This window comes from Chamaea fasciata, unplaced genomic scaffold (genome assembly GCF_029207755.1).
Source record: "Chamaea fasciata isolate MVZ Bird 193981 ecotype frontalis unplaced genomic scaffold, bChaFas1.0.hap1 SCAF_7, whole genome shotgun sequence".
Classification (NCBI taxonomy): Eukaryota; Metazoa; Chordata; class Aves; order Passeriformes; family Sylviidae; genus Chamaea; species Chamaea fasciata.
This window is the reverse complement of record NW_027094092.1, coordinates 37329066-37346607: the sequence shown is the minus strand read 5'-3', so window position 1 is coordinate 37346607 and position 17542 is coordinate 37329066. Positions and strand designations below refer to the sequence as shown.

The following is a 17542-nucleotide window of genomic DNA, read 5'->3' as shown; positions in this document are numbered from 1 at the left end:
ACTTCATGAGTCTGCCCTCATGTAGCTACCACCTTTGTAATTACTGCAAAGAAAGCCAAATCTTTTAATCTTCTCCAGCCATTCCTAAGTGACTGGGGTATTCATGCCTTTTAACTCCACTAGGCTCTTGTGCAAGTAAGCCATCAGTAAACTGAATTTCCAGATCAAATCATGCCAGTGTGGTGGGTGGGTGGCAGGACATCAGGGATCTTATCAGAGGTGTTTTAGAGGGGAAAAGAAATGGAGGCTGGAGTGATTTCAGTGTGCAGAACACTGAGAAAGCTTTCAGCAGGAGAACCTGTGCTTCAGTCTCAGATTCATTCCTCAGCACCTCAGCTGAGCCAAACAAGTCAGACTCTTCATGTGTTTAAAGCCCATGCTACGTGCTTTGTGTGACTGGAAGATCAGGTCTCTGGTGTAAATAAGTGAGGTAATAGTTGATTGTCGGGAGTTCCTGGAACTATCAGGACTCTGGTCTTTCTGCCAATGTATTATTCACTGTAATTAGGACAATGAACAGCACTGAAATTCTATTCACTGCATCTCATCTGTTCCTCTGGTGAACTTGAGGAGTCTTTCTTAACACTTCCAATTTGAAAATTGCTGTTGATCTAAGTGAAATAGATGCTCATGTTTTAGGAAGGAGCTTTTAAATCCAGAATGTGGTCTGGATACTAATGACCGGTGTGTATAGCTTGTGTTTATTTTCTGTGATTGCTGGGACTTTGCTGCAGGAGGGGGTAGGAGAAGGCATGCAAATATTCTGTAGCTATTCATGGAAAAGAGATAGTGAATACTGAAGAGCTCATCAATGTGCAATATTTTTATCCTGATGCATCTGAAATAGTTGTAGGATAGGGGAGTGCAGGTGACCTCAGCCCTGATAAGTAACAGCTGTGTTAATTAACCAATAAAGCCTCGCCCCTGATGAGTCACAGCTATGTCCAATAAGGATGAGTGAGATAAAAGAGGGGGTTCAGTAGTATGGGACAATCATTATGGAGGAGGAACTTTGAGAGTTACGAAGCTGGATCCTGGGGAGAGAAAATTGCTGCTGTGAGGTCAGTCTGGGTCTGCAGATAGAGCCTGTTGTTGGAACTTACAGTCATAGTCTAGCCAGGTAAAAGCCTGCATTCAGAGTCTGCAAACCAATACATGTAGTCACAGTTTAGCAGGCAATACCCAGCAGTCAGAGCCTGCAAGGGAACCCACAGTAGGAGCTTGCTGCAGCCACAGTCAGTGACATAGTTGGAGTTAAGATTACTAAGATGTGAAGAATAAACCAGGACCCTTTTAATGCTGTGTTTAACAAGAAGCCTGTGCCTCGGCTCATTTTAACTCTCTGATAAGAGGGCTGCTGCAACAAATAGTCTCTACCATCAAGTCTTTTTTGTGATGTGGCAGGAAGTCTGGGTTGGCCCCTGTTATACAGGTGTATGTACAGGTGTCACACAAGTACTTGGCAGTGCCACAAGAATAGGGGAGTATTGAGGTAGCTTTGTCAGCAGCTCAGCAGTGTCTGGGCTAACAGGACTCCTGTGTGTATCTGCCTGTCTGCTCCCTAGTGCTCTTGCTGGCTTTCTTTTGCTCACATCCAGCCTCCTGCTGCCGCCCTCCCCAACTCTCTTAGGTGGGTTGCAAGGTGAGGCTGGCCTGGGTGCCACACTTAGAAGGCTTGACTGCTCCTGGGAAGCTGAGGATTGCTTTTGTGAAAGCTGAATGTCTATATAACTGTCAGCTCCCAGCAGAAAGGATGGAAAATATCTGCTCAACAAGCTACTGTAATCCACATATTTTGAGAGTGGACAGTTAGAGAGGCTTGGAAAATCATATCCAGAGGCTTTGGTAAACCTTATCTGAACTGCTCAAAGTGTTTAAGCTGAGACATCTCACAAGAAAAGCTCTTGCTGTGGTTTTGACGCTGCTTTCAGCATGGCTTGGATTTCTGATAAGACATTCTTTGTGGCATGTAATTTTCTATTTCTGACTGTAGCTTGCCCTGGGAGGACACAAGAACAGCAGCTGCAAAACAGACAGGTGAAACCTCTTACCCTAGCTTTTTATTTCTGCCAGCTTTAGTCTTTTAGCGTTTTGGACAGGTGAAGCTGCAGCTTAATTCCCTTTTCATTTGAAGAAATTTGCTTATGTGTTTAGTAGAAATACAGATTGCTAGAGGGAGAAACTTGATGGCAGAGTACAATGTGTTGTCAGTGTTAGGATGGTAGCTGTCAAAAGCAGACTTCATTGTAATCAGTTTGTCTTAAGCTTTATATGCAACCCATTAACTTTCCAGCTTTGACTTGTATGATACCAAACCATGCTTAGAAAAGGAAACACTCCAGGGTCTTGATGTCTTCCAGGAAAGTTTCTTCATTTGCAAGCTTAATTTATAAATACAGAAGTTCCACAGAGTTTCATCTTCATTTCACAGGATAATATTCTGCATTTAAGTGCTGAAACCAGTGGATATAAACCACTTCATTTGGAGACCACCTACAGCATGCAACCTAGAGTAAAAGGGTCAGCTTTTGTCAAGGTTAAGATAAACAAAGACTTAACTGGAGGAAACATCTCCATTCTGGAGTTGTTTTATGTGGAAGTTACAAATCGCTTTTTTTGCTGTGCATTGTAAATAGTTTTTCAAAATGCTGGTGTTGTGCTATTGATATTTAAGATCACCTTATTAATCATCTTGGGGAGTAACAAAGTTATCTAAGTTCACGGACTCACTTCCAAAAGTGGATATTAATAAAGAGCAGAGAAGAAATAACATTTTAAAATACAATATTAGTAAACCTTTGGACAGGAGTAAAGATTAATTTGAAAGGACTAGGTACATAATAAAAAGGTTTCCTAACGTTGTGGAAATGATCTGGCCAGGTGTGCAGTGTGGGGAACAGAAAAGAAACTGTATGGAGGCAAGTGGTGGTGAGTGTTGTGCAGAAGAATTATGCTAAAATGTCAGTAGATTATCTTGATTGTGCATGCATTTGGAGAAACAAGATGGAAAGCAGGATTAGGCTGGCCTCTTGAGCTGTGAGTAAAAAATGTGAAAAGCAAATAATTTTCTTAGAAAGAAAGGTATAAATCTTACCCTTGCTGTCTCTGCAATTTATGTGAACTCTGGCAGGAAAAAGTTGCAAAGAAAGGCAGCTCAAGGAGGTGTAATCTCACAATCTGAAGGAGACAAGGTAGTTGCCAGGGTTAGAAAGAGCAGCTGATCTCACAGGGAAGAACAGGAGATAGTCAAGAGGCTGTGGAAGCAAACAGAGACATGGTGGGGAGAAGCAGTAATTTTTCAGTGTTTGCCTTTGTCCTTCATGTCACATAAAGATGTCAAAATTAACATGTTTGCCATACAGAGTGGTCAAATTTTCCATGTGCATCAGCTTCACTTGGTGTAAGAGCAAACAACTGTGATGCGGAACTGGGAGTATATATTTAGGGATGTTCAAGGGCTTATGGGAAGGAGAAAGATAAAGTCTACATTAAGAATGGAATAAGTTGCTTGCTTTTGACCCTGAACACCTTTACAATCTATTAATTTAGTAATGTTGCATTATAATCTCATTAACAAGGTTTCCTCAAAGATAAAATAACAAAGACTACCAAGAGTAGTGTCTTCAGAAACAAATAGCATTCAACTGAAGTTAAAAGGCATTTTTTAACCTCTGAAAGAGTGTCATGTACATTTCTGGCTGTTTGAGTGATGGGAAGGATTTCTCTTTCTCGTGGTATTTGAAAGTGAGTCAGGAAAATGCATAATGCATTTTATATGAACAAAAAAAGTATAATATGAACTTCTAAATGAGTGCTCTGGTGTAAGTCATTAAAAATGTATGGGTTTTTTTGGTGGGGGTGAATTTTATTAAAGACAACTGTTTCCTCAGATGCCATTTGCGAGGGGTGAGGTAGAAGGAAAAAGTGAAAAGAAATATTTTGTCTCGTTTCTGTTCATTTTACGAGAGAAGAGCTGCTATTTATGAAAGGATATCGAAGTCTCCATGTGTGAAATGCACATCAGAACCCAAGCTACTTCTGCTGTGGACAGCCTGAGGACCAGTTTGATTTATTTCTGATGGTTCTTTAGGATTCAGATGTTGGGTTTGGCATTGGAAGATATTGGACAGGATTTGAAGAAGGCCTGGCAAAAAACCCCCTCAGCAACACAGTACATGAGCCAGCTTTTGGTACAGCTTAACCTGGCACTGCTTCAGTTTGCTTCCACTGACATCAGCTGCTGATTTTCCTCATGCACTGTGTATGCAAGAACAGATCGGACCTTTATGTTCAGTTGTCTTGTTACCCAAATCTATTTAGATGAAGGGGAGATTGGGCTATTGGGAGGGCAAAATCCACCACTCTGCTGCTTTGACCCTCCTGTGGACAGCGTTTTCAGGGCAAGAAATTGAAACAAAAGGATTGCTAATAATTCAGAACAGAACTCATGCACTCTATTCGGTAGTGGACTTGAAAAAATTAATAGTGGCAGAAATTGTTTGAGCTGAACTTTTCCCCCAACTTTTCCAACTCTTTATGGTATTTCATATTGTACTTCTCTCTTCTCTTTGAATGATGACAACTCTGTTGTGGATTTTGACTTCCTTACATCCAACTCCTCCCATCCATGGTCTTGCCTGGATTGTAGATGTTTTTGAGGAAGGAACATCTTATTATGTGCCCTTAAGTGTCTGTCACAATGGGGTGCTTCCACCTGACTGTGGTATCCAGAAGCTACAACAGTGAAAATAAAATGTAGTAGCAGGAACCACAATACTCAATTATCCACCATTGCTACCTGAAGGAACTCTGGAAATGTGGCCAGGATGTACCAAATCCAAGCCCCAGGATACCACTGTTGATGCCAGAAGTGTTGCACGGTGAGGCATCTGTCAGAGAGGAAGAAAGTGAGAATGAGATGTATGTGATTGTTGTGTAAATAAAAAATAAAAGGTGTGGTACAGGATTAGAATAAGTAAATACAATACCACATGCATGAATATTGTACAAATGAAAGTTAACAACTGATTCTAGTTGGAGACTTTGACTTTTTAAAGAGAAAACATCCATATGTTTTATGTTGTTTTAATCACTGGTTTAGACTAGTTCAACAGGAAATCAAAAAATGCACTTTAAATTATTTTTTTTAAGTGAAAAATGTATTTCTCTTGCCTTTTATCCTCCTGCCTGTCTTTAAGAATCCTGATAGAAGTTCAGAGCTGTAGGCTGGCTCAAAAGCAAGAGACCACTGCTACTTTGAAAGCAATTTAATTTTAATACAAATTATTTTTGATGCAAGACGCACTGAATGACTCTGAGAATTAGTAAAAAACCCCTTTGAAGTCTTGAATTTCTTTATTTCAGCATCTAACAGAGCCCAGTTTTATAGAGATGGGTTTGTGTACTTCATTTAAAAAAACCCAAACTCTGTAATTAGCATTAATTATCCTTTCTGGAGAGGTGTTTGGAAAAAAGCCAAGGATTAACTGAAAAGAGGAGCCAACATGCCTTCTCCTCAGGGGTTGCCTGAGTTCAGCTTGGGGAGATTCTGCTGTGAAATGTGAGACCTTTACACTAGGCAGTCTCCTGTAGGAATTGGATCTTTCAGTAAAGCAGCTACATGTTAACATCTGGGCTTTTGTTTGTTTTGATTTTTTTTTTCCCCTTAACCATCAGCTGGGCTGGAGGCCCTTCAGTGTGGAGAACAGGCCTTCCTACTTCCTCCAGTAAGGTATTCCTCCTACTCTGTTGTGATGTCTATAAAATTTCCTACATGGACCTTACAGTATTTTTTAAAAATTTCATTTTCTGTGTCTATCCTTGATAGAAGTCATGTGAATGTGATGTAATTTTAAGGTGATATTTAGAATTGTCTTCCTGTGGGAAATACGTTTAACTATATTCTTGCCCCTTAAAACACTGCTCTTAACTTTTGAAAGTGTTAATTACACCTTCCACTCTATTAAGTTGCAGGTGTATTATACATCAGAAAACAAAACCGTTCAGGATTGTACAGAAGAGTGCCCAAAGCAGAGCTGTGGCAGAAGCACTGAAGCAATCTACTTAAGGCTTACTATGTGGAAAGTTACTTTGAATTATTTGTGGGATTCTTAAATTATGTAAGAGTGATTTGTATTGTATGAACTCTCCTTAATGAAGTAAAGATTCTTCCTTGCTCTGTAATAGTAGCTCTATTCTAGAAACCTGGTGACAGTCTCACTGCAGAGATGCTCAGGGGAATTTTGAAGACTGAGAAATGGAACTTATAAAAGGCTCTGTGTATCACCTGTTCTTAAGGGACTTAAAGTCTTGCACTTACTGTGTATCTCAGCAAATAAATCACATTGAGTGACTGCATAGATCAAAAGTAGCTGTTTGCATGGCTTCTGCACCATATCCCCTCCAATCTCCACTCTCACTTGATGAAGGAGAGGGGCTGCCCTAAGCTCTAGTGCAGTCTATGGCTGAAAATTAATTCCCTTTACCACTTTTATTCTCATCACCTAATCAATCTTTGTAGTGCAAATACTGGAGTGTAAAAAATATCTAGATAAGTGTTTATTATGTTTTCCCTTCTCCCTGGAAGAATATTTTGCTTTTATTATTTTGTTAATATTTAGGCAACTATAAAATCTCTATACTAGCTTTAAAAAGGCAGAAATATTAAAACTGGGCTTCAAACATAGTCATTCATGTAAAATTGTCATGGTAAGCCTGCTCGTGCTATCTGTGTTGCCTCAAAAAATGCCTCTAAAATAATGCTTTTGTGACTGGGGAAAACATTATCTTCAAACCCTTCTACAAGAGGACTCAGAAGGTTCAAAAGGAGCCTTTAGGAGTGGTCTCCCCAAACAAATTATTCTCCTGAGCTGGGAATTGCATTTTGCTACCTCTTAAACTGATTTTTTACCACTGATGACCTCCCTTAAGCATATGGAGTCCCTCTTAACTTGTTCTTTGTTTTCTGTCTTGAGTCCCTGCTGTGGAAAGGTCTAAAATGACAGCAGCTCCAAATGCGAAGTCATCTTTAAGACCAGTATTGTGAGACTTTGTAGGACAAGGCTCCAGTTATATCACTCCCCCAAATTTTTTATCTGAAGCTGTTTTAGTAGTCATTTCCTTGTTGGTGGTTGTTCATTGTTTGGTTTTGTGTTTTTTTTTTTTTTTTTTTTCCTCTTCCTTCCTACCACCATTCTCCTGGCTTCTGTACATTTAATCTCATAAAATCACAGACCAGCTCTATACCTCTATACCTATGTGGCCATACTGTTTTAAAATTTTGTTTGTTAAAAGCTGTTTGATAAATATTATAAGAAATCACTGCTGCTTTGCCTGGTGCAAATATCTAGATATCCATTTTGCCATCAGTAATAAGATTGCCTTTGAGGGTGCTTTCTCTTACCCAGCTGCAAGACTTTTACACTACTGGAATGACTGGATTTGATGATCTTAGAGGTCTTTTCCAGCCTGGATGATTCCATAATTCTGCTCAATATTTACTGCTAAAAATAGGGGTTGCTGTTTACTGTGAAGTGACTCCTTGCCACAAGATGGGTACACTTTTCTTTGATACCTATGCTAAATTTATAACTGTCTTAAAACACACTGAAATTTGCCTGAGGCACTTCTGAAAGCTTTGCTAGAGCTCAGTTTAGTTTGACCTACAGAATGCCTAATACTTACTTGGATTTCTCTTTACATATATGTTAGTGTGTGCTGCTCTGTGGTTTCCTTCATCAAAGTGCTGCATTTTAAAACTGGATTCCCATCCTGCATTAGGTAGCTCTGATCTCACTAGGGAATTTGAGTTATTTTAATATCAAGCTATTTTCTGATGTTGATTTCTAATTGTAGAAGGGCTCATAAATTGTCTTAAGTAATGTTTATTTAGCAGCAAAGAAAATGGAGTAAGTCTAATTGTTAAATGGTGAGTATCTATACCTGTGAGTTTGCCAAAAGGGGAGAGGCAGAAGAACCATAAGGGTGGGAAAGCTAGTACATGCCTTTGGGCAATCTTTTAGTCTAACTGCGTAGGTTTCAGATGGTCTTGGTTTTCATCTCACAGTTTTCAGTTATTCCACTAGGGTAAAATTGTTCTAGTCCAGATTGTTTTGCTCCTAGAAAAGTGAATGTACAAGGTGTGCTAGATATAATCAGCACAGGGAAATTAAAAGTATCTGGAAATAGGAGTTATTCATGCTGGTAGTCCTATTTTTACTTGATTAAACTGATTGTGAAACTGGCACGATGCACCAAAGGATCCTGTGTGTTGTGGCAAGAGAAGTTGACAGGAGTGTTGCTCTGCTGTACTAAGGGTGCTTCTTAAGCTCATCCTTGGCTACTTGCAGGTGTCACATTCTTATCATTTGAGCAGAGGATTTCTGGAAGAAGGGTGTGATCAAGACCTTGAGCTAATGTGATGCCAAACTGTACGTGGTCTTCTGGAACTCAGTGTCAGGTGAGGATGGATGTAGATGCAGTGCTGACAGATGTGAGGAGCCCCAGGGTTCTGCCAAGATGAACACAGGCTCTCTGTGTAAGATGCTAGTTGTTACATACTCTTCACCTCACTAAATCTGAAATTCCTCCAGCTGAATGCCTGTAAGGGCCTCCTGAACAGATCTTTCAGCTGGTCTATCTCATAACAGTGCCAGTGAGTCCTGACAGAGACTCCTTTAATTTCTGCCTGTGCTGAGTGCAAAACTTTCCTGGAGTAGTTTAATAAATAGATATTTACCTAAGGGTTACTGAAAAGTCCCTGTGGGACACTGCTAGGAACTGGTGCATTTTCTGTAGAGTACAAACTGTGTCAGTACCAACTTCTTTGCGTTCTCTGCAGGGATGCCCTTGTTTTAAAGGTCCTGGAACATTCAGCCGTCCAGATGGATCAGTCATCAGCCTGTTGAAGTTTCCATAGAGACAGGGGGTTTGCTGACTGGTATTGTAACAGCTGTGTTCTTTTGATGACCTTTGTAACAGCTTCAGAGTGATTGAGTTGGGCCTGAATCATTTACTTTCCTTATTCTACTTCACAGAACAGCTTAGTTGTGTTTTCCTTCAAATAGGTGCTTTTCTAACTCACATATAAGGAGGAAGTTTCTTAAAGATTGGGTTTGTGTTGTGGCATGGAATTAAAGTTTATAAATATTTCAACTGACACCTCCTTTGATGCTGTGCTGGTGGGTGTTGCAAAGTTGGCCTGTGGTTGCTGTATATGAAGCCTGAGGGAGGAAATCTTGTTTCTCAGGAAGGGTGAGAATGAAATTGGACGAGATGTGACTCCAGGTAAATGGAATAGCTTTTGGTAAGGGGAACACTAGTATAAAATGTTCATACAGATTAAGTCAAGACATGTAGGAAAAGTAGTGACATCTTTAAGGTGGTTTATGCCAAACTTCTGTAAAAGTACACAATGAACCCAGCTATGTGTAATATCACCTTTGACTGTCTGTTGCTTGCTGTCTGTCCTGGGCACAATTCATCTGTATAAATATGCCAAAGAGCTATATCCTGTGATAGCAAAAAAGGATGGCATGGCACTGTAATATGCGTTTCTGTAATAGCATTAAGTGACCTAAAAGCCAGTCTGTGATGTCTTGTCAGGATGCAGAATGTATTTTGGTAACTTTCTCCCTCCAATGTTGTGCCTGGAGGTCCTACCACTTAGTATTTTGTTGGTTCCATATGTAAATCAAAAGGCCAAAGAGTAAAATTGGAGATATTGCCTGTCTTAAGGAGTCAGAAAACCTTTCCACATTAATAACTGGACTGCAGATTATGCATCCTAGATAACTCTCTGGTTAAGTCATGAAATACTATTTTTCAAATACTGACTTCAACTTCTATGGCTCTTATGGAGTATGAATTGTTGTGGTAAGTTTGAGGAGCCTTTTTTGGTCTGAAGTTAAATACAGTCAATGTAAGGAAGTAGTTATTTGTAGCGAATGCTATCTGCATGACTGAAAGGCAGTGGATTAAGACCTGAAGTTTAATTTTCTTCTTTGAAGCTTGCTGATTTGGTCTTTCACCCATATACTGTGCTATTTCAGCTCTCAGGGTGCTTTCAGAATCCAAGAACTTGCCAGTATATCAGCTCTGCTTTCCTCCTTTGTGACATGACATCAAAAATTTCAGATTTAGTTTCAATATGTGTATCTTGGCCACTTCAAAAGGAATAAACAGTGGTTCAGGTGTTCAGTTGCTGAAATTAGTTCAGTAATTTCCACCTAAAAATTAATTGGAAGTGAATGCCCATGTTTCCCAAGACCATGAGATAAGTTGTTCAATAGCCAGAGGGTTTGGCTAATAACTGAGCTTTTGGTGAACAGAAATAAACTATTGCAAGATGCCTTAGAGCTATGGAAACTATTAAGCCAAAATTTCTTTAGGTTTTCCTGATGGATCATCAAATTTCCCTGAGCTGAAAACTGTTGCTCTTGAGACCCATCAGGAGAACTGTGAATTAAGGTCTATATTTACTGCATGGTTCTGGTGTAGGATTTTGGGAAATCGAAAGCATTAGCATTGTATTCATTGCTACAGTAGGAAAACAATGAAAATATTCAGGCAAGGCATGAAAAAAAAAAAGGCGAAACTTGGTTTCAGACACGGGTTTTCAGAAGTTAATCATGGATGATAAAAAGTTCTTTAGCATATCAAACCAAATGCTTGTCTTGAGAAATTCTGAATTTTCAAACAGTGCTGTAGCTGTATCTGAGACTAACAATTCCTTTGAAGGGTCTCAGCTTCCTATGGCTGTTGGAAGAAACCAAATATTTGGTTTCAGTAGCTTTAGTTCATGTTCTTCTGTGTGGGCCAGGCAAAGTCCTAGTTCCCTGAGCTGTAATTTGCTGGCAGCAACACTTTGATGTTTCCTCAGAAGAGGTAAGGAAAAGTCTGCCTAAAACTCACTTTTGTTCCTGGAAGACATCAATGCAAATATCTGAGTATTTTACTTTCTGTCAAAAAATGTGGGCTGATTTGTCGTCCCCCTGGAGTAAATCAAGTCTGCATGTGCTATCATAAAAAGAACTGCAGGAATTTTTGGTTCTTGGCACAAAGCCATGCAAAATGTGCCTGAATCTTTGTTTAACTGCACTCATTTCATACCCTTGTTCAAGATAAACTCCCCATTTTTTTTGTTACTGGCCAAAAGTCTATAATTTGATTTTCAAATATATGATTTGTTGCCAAGCTCCTCTATTTATCTTTTGGTCTTATTTTCTTAAGTTATGCAGTAAACATTTAATTGCTGTAGGGGCATCCATGGATGGCAGGGAGAAGGAATTCTGCTGACTTGAGATATTCTAGAATACATGGTTTTATTGCATGGGTCGTGGGTAAAAAGGGCCTTGCCTTCAACCCCCAGCCTTGGCTGAAAGGAAGTCCCAAAGAGAGAGGGAGAAAGAACAAGGGGGTAAGAGTTAAGAGAGAATGGAGCAAGGGAGCAAGGTGGTGGGGGTCAGAGAGCAGGGGGAAGAGGTAAGAGAGCAGGGAATAGAGAGGCGAAGAAGCAAGAGCAGAAGAGGAGCTAAGAGAGCAAGGTCCTTTTTACAATGCATTATATCTTCTTTTGTGATGAACATTCTAATTTACAGTGACCAACCAATACAAGACACAAAATCCTAGAGAATCTAAATGTAGCCTATAAGAACTACTACATTACCATACCATGTTATATTTTAGACTCTAAAAACTACTCTTTAGACTTTTCTGTTTTGCTACATTGACCTTTGGATCCCTTAGCCAGCAGAAAGGTATCGTTCCATCAAAAGGGATTCTTCTTCAGCTAGCTAGGCTATTGTTTTCAGGTTATATAGTAACTAAGACTCGGTATCCTACAACTCAAAGTAAGCTTCCATTTATATTTCTATTATAGGTTTCATATTTTCAGAATCTTTTGTTAAGCAATCATATTTATAAGGTTTCCCTGATTCATCTACCCCAACAATTGCAACTGTCACTGAAAGTTTTCTGCTTTACTTTTGTCTTGGGTACCTGTGAAGAACCCATGACAAATATTTTACGTAGTGTCTAGTACCTGATGCATTATCCTGTGTGATGGCTGGGGTTTACTTGTTTCAAAAAGCCCACCTCTCCATTTGACTGTAATTCACATTTTCTAATATAGATTTTAATTTCATTATAGAAGTCCTTCATTTCCCAGGTATGCAGTTTACTTGGTTTCCCAGGTTGTTCTCTGTTCACCCCAGTGTGGCTGAGGGTGGAAAAGAGCAATAGCCTCAGAATGTGGATGTGAGCTAGACTACCCATTTTTGTAGTCCTAAAGATAATTCTGATTGCTTTGGATATCTCTAGTATGTTTTAGCTTGTATCAGTGTGGACTCCAAAACACCAACTATAATGAAGTCCAAATGTAATGCACCGTAGAAAATATTTTAATTGCCTTTATCTAAGCTTTCCTTCTTCTGTTCCACACTGTTATCTCCTGGGGTTTTGTGATAACTGGCTTCCTATTCTTCCCTCTCCTGTCTCTCACCTATCTAGATTTAGAGAGAAATTTTTTTTACCTTTATCTGTTTCGTAAGATTTTTTCTATCCATTGTCTAAAAACACTTCTGATTTCCTTTTAAGATAATACCCTAATACATAAACTTTTTTTTTTCATAATAATCTGGTGTCTTGGAGTTTTACTCCTGCCACCATTGATTATATCAATTCTACCTTCACCTGTATATATGTACATGTATGTGCATCTATTCCCACCTGCACAAGATCAGATTCATGTTGTAAATCAGCAGACCTACATATCGGGTCTGAAGACAGGAGGGTTGTTAGTTTAGAAGATTCAATTCTACAGTCTAAATTATGTAACTGTACTCTTGATTTATTTTTCTTTCCCAAGCTATTGACTTTATTTTAAAATGACTGTTCTAATAAAGGATGCATTGTAAGTAATGCAGATAAATAAGCCGTTTGACAGTGGGATGTGGGCTACTGGTCAGTTAACTTTAGAAGTGGTAATGTTTTGTTTACACTTGTTGGAATAACCTGCACCTACAATATAATATAATTTTCCTCTCACAGCTTTGATATTATGGAGCTTTGTGGACACTCTATGTTTCCATTAGGCACAGAGCAAGAATTTTTTTTTGTCAATGTCTCTTTATTTTTAGGAGATGAGACAATAGAAGTAGTAGTAATATGTGGAAGAAGGCCAGGTGACAAGAATAAAAGCCAGGGTCATGACAGAGTGTACTAGTTTGAAGAAGGAGCTAAACATCATGTTCGGGATTAAACTACCCCTTTAACACTCCAGTAAGGAGCAATGAACCCAATGAGAAAAGGATGTGTTTTCTGAACCTCTCACCCCCAGCTGGCTCTTAGCTGACTTACACAGATCCATCAGCTTCAGAAAATGCTTTTTAACTTGATGTCAGTGCCTGTTTTCCAGGTTCCAAGCGAGCCCGGAGAAAGATTGTGTGGGACCCCAAGGCTTTTTGCTTGTCTATGAATTTTGGGTTATTTGAATTTGTCTGTTCTTTCTCCTTCTCCCTTAGAGAAAATGCTTCTTCCTTCAGAGGGAAAACAATCCTGAGTGTAGGGAGATGAGGTGGCCAGACAGAAAAACTGTTGTGCTTCAGTGTGCATAATTCCAAAGGCTGGCTATGTTTCCAGCTAAAAAAGACATGAACTGGGTTCACTTTCAGACTTTCCTTAACCATAATTTGGTGCTGACATATTTTCCTAATTTCCAACCAGTAATATTTCTCCTGGTGACTCTGTCCTTCTTAATGTGAACCACGATTTGTTTGACTACAGTTTGAAGATACTCAATTGGTAATTTTTCTTATACATGTGTCCTTTCTTCTGAGCCTTTTACATCTGCATTCATTCTTAAACAGTTTCTGCCTAATTAAATCAGATCTATTCAAACTCTGAAAGAGAAGAGCAAAGGTCGAAAAATGTCAGACACCCTTAACAACCTCTATTAAATCTTGCTAAACTGAAGGTGCTCTTACTTTCAGTCCAGAAATGGCGTCTTAGATTGCAATAATTGATGTGACCTCCAAATACTTATGTATTATCAAGAATTCCACTGAGCAAAAGAGGAAAGAATGGGATAAATGTGCCTAACAGAAACTGTTCCTTAGTCCAAGTCTCCCTACAGCACTGGGAAACCCTGCAGATTTGAATGTAAAAAGTGGTAGGAATGATGTCCACCAAATTTACCAAGTCTTCTCTGGGATTTATTTTTATGCTAGAGAGAGAAAGAAAAAAGCACTTTGCTGCATTCAGTCAAAATCTCAAAATTGTTCTCTGTGTGTTTGGAAGGGTTTGATACTCTGTGAGGGGAGTCAAGCTGCTTGGACCTGAAATGCAGCTAGTAGGAAACTGAGACTTCGTTTAATTTTAATTGGCATAGGCTGCCCTGTGTGTTAAAAATAGCAAGGTAGGCAAATTGAAGACTCTTGCATCACCATTTGGTATGGCTACTTTCCTGGCAGTTCTGAGATTTGGGGTTCAAGTTGCTTTATAATTTTGCATTTAGAGAGGGAAAGATCTTGCCGCTGGAAGTGGTGCCTGTGCCCATAAAGAACACAGAAGAAGGGACAGAGTCTTCTAGTGGCTGGAACTTGAGGATGTACTTCAGCCAGGGATGAAGTAGATAACCTGATTCTTTTACCCTCATTTTCCCAAGTCCTAAGGTATTTAGTGAGCTGGGGTAGAAGAGCCTTTAAACCTGCTTCTCTGTGACTGGGAGCATTCCCAGCTTCACTGACAGCTCCTATTGCTGGATGTCACAAGAAACAGCTGAGTTTGCAGCAGGGTCAGAGTAAGTCTCTAAAGCCAAGCAAGGTGATTGCCATATGTGTGTGAGCTCCAGGGCCCAGCCAGCTGAAGTGAGAGCCGAAGAACTCCTCCTTCCTTTGTGAGCACAGGAGCTCATTTCATGTCCAAAGCACACCTGTAATAAACATTTTTCCATTGTTTAAAATGTTAATGCATGCATGAGAACATGGAAGTGACATGAGCAGCACTGTGCTTGAAAAGAACAGTGTCTTGTCTCCAGAATGAAGACCAAATCATACAAGTTATGGTTTGAAGCTGATTAGAGGTTTAGAAGTGGAGACTTCTGGGGCTTCTTTATTTTTTTCTCTCACACTTTTTTTTTTTTTTTTTTTTTTTTTTTTTTAAACTTCAATTTGACTATTATTTTCCTTTCAGGAAAAGGATTGAAAACTTGCAATTTCCTCCAAAATGAGGATTAACTGGGCAAGCTTTGATCCCTTTCCCTGTACTTCTTGTCATCCCATTCACTTTTCCTGTTTTCACTTATTTTTGGAAATTTTCCTTCATTTTTTTTACATTTCATTTCTTCATATTGTTCTCCTCTCTGTTTACCTTTCTTCCCAGATTACAGGATTTGAATTGGAGTAGTTTTTTGTAAGTTTTGGTCCTTTTCACTGCCCCTTATTTCATCTCAGTCCATTTGGTTGTTGCCACTTCATTTCCAAATTTTCTGTGTTTTTTCAGTTGCATTTTATTTGATAATTTCTCCATTCCAGAGTGTTTGTTAGACTTTGTTCTCTGATTTCAAGATTTCATTCCCTTTCCTGAAAGGGAAGACACTTTAACAGAGTTAGGATTATACTCCAATGGTGTGAGTAATGAAAATCCAGAACTTAGATCATTTAGGCTTCAGAAAACAGCAGAAGACATTTTTCTGAAACACTAAGTTACTTTTCAGATCTTTGAAGACATAACAGGGCACTAAGGCAATAAATTCTTTGTGATTCTCGAGACAATCAGGAAGAGCTAGAACATCACTAGTAAATTCAGAAAGAGTGGTAGTATATTCAGGTGATCTGTGAGGATTAACACCCTCCTTGGTGTTTCTACTAGATGGTGGTGATCTGGAGGAATCCCTGGGAATGGGCTGAATTACCCAGACACTGGAATGCTTTTCCACTTGAAGTAGTGACAGCAGAGAAAGGAAAGACTGAATACATCTAAAAAGTAATTTTTAGCCCAAGAAGTCAGTGATGTGTGAGAAGGATTGGAGTAAAATAAAAATGTTTTCTGACAGGAAGAAATGGATTGGTTATGTGCAGAAGTAAATCAGCTGCATAGAAGTTGAGTATATGGTGAGAATCAGTTACGTGGAAAGCAGCACTCCCTAAATGACCTTTAGATCCACATTGCTAAAGGTTCATCAGTTTGAAATTACTGTCTTGGATGAAAATGGCAAACTTAGCATGAGCCTCTGAAAATATAAAAGCATTTAAAAGTAGCTTTCTGTGCACTTGTATAGAGGGCTGTTGGTAAAGAGAAAACCAACTTGATAAAGAAGAAATGAAGCTGCCTCATCCAAGCATGTATAATAGCTGTTGCTATTCAATACGGCTGAAAGGTTTTTCCTGCAACTAATGGAAAATTCAGCTTCTAGGGTGTCACTAATTTTGATAGAGATTTCAATGTCTTCAGTTGTCTCACACTGAAATGGGATGTGCAAATATTCTTTCATGGTCTCTTGTTTTCTTGTGTGTTGAATCCAAAATTACTGACCCTTGGTGCTAGGACCATATTGCTGATAGTTGCTTAAAAGGTTGCGTGTGGAAAACCTAATTTCTGTCTCGACTTCGGAGTCCCATCATGTAATTTAATGTGTTTTCCACCTATAGACATCCTTGGCAAAAGTAATCTTCAGTATGAGACTTTTTTTTTTTTAGTTAAAAACAAACAAAGCCTAAAAAAAAGGCACAAAACTTATTGTCTTTTCTATTCTTACTGTCCTGCATTTTATGTAACATTTTCTTATGTTCCATTTGGTTATAAATGGAATTTTAGGCACCATGTAGTAGTAGCTGGCTAAGGCTCATTTGCGCATGTGATTTCCACCCTTGTGTCTACTGGTCCACTGAAATCAACACAATTTCAGAGGCATTGGGAACTTTGATACTCTTAATCTGGACCCAAGTGTTTGTGTTAGAAGGACAATAAAGTCCAAACATTTAGTATAAGGTGTCAAAACATGAATGTCGTGTGCTGCTTAGAACCAGTGTAACCTCTTTGAAGCCACTGGCATGATTCTAACTTTCATGGAGTGTATCTGGCTTATTACCCAATACTTGCAAAGAGGGGGCTATGACAATCAACTTCAGACCCCTTTTAATACTTCAGTTTGAACTCTGCACTCTGGAGAAGTGTGGGGTTTATTTTAAATTTTTGACTCAATTATCTTTTATTTGTGCACTTCAGATACAGCATTAATATTAAATGCTTGTACTTCATGCATGCTGAGCACACTCCTAAACTATTGCATGCATTGTAAAGTTCAATATTATTGAGAAGCTCTGCTCCACTTGCTTTTTTACTTTAATCAAAAAGCAGAGCTATATCAGTCAAAAGCTGTTTCTTAAATTTAAAAATGCTATGCACAAGATTCATCTTTCTCTGGAGCCTGGAGTGGGATTCCTGGAAATCTTAAACCTGTTGTTTCTTAGTGACTTAAGGACAGAAACTGTGCGCAGCAGCATTTAGCTCTTAGCCAAGGCCTGGCATGAAACTTCTGAATAGA

General features: G+C 39.0%; 1 long non-coding RNA gene across 1 annotated transcript in view; it reads left to right on the top strand.

Annotated features, from left to right (window-relative positions):
* Nucleotides 1-749: 749 nt before the first annotated feature.
* LOC136291770 (uncharacterized) overlaps nt 750-17542 on the top strand; it is a 32451-nt gene continuing 15658 nt past the window's right edge. Inside the window, exon 1 of the long non-coding RNA XR_010721712.1 lies at nt 750-1061. This is a non-coding gene — a long non-coding RNA (uncharacterized lncRNA). The remainder of the gene's footprint in view (nt 1062-17542) is intronic.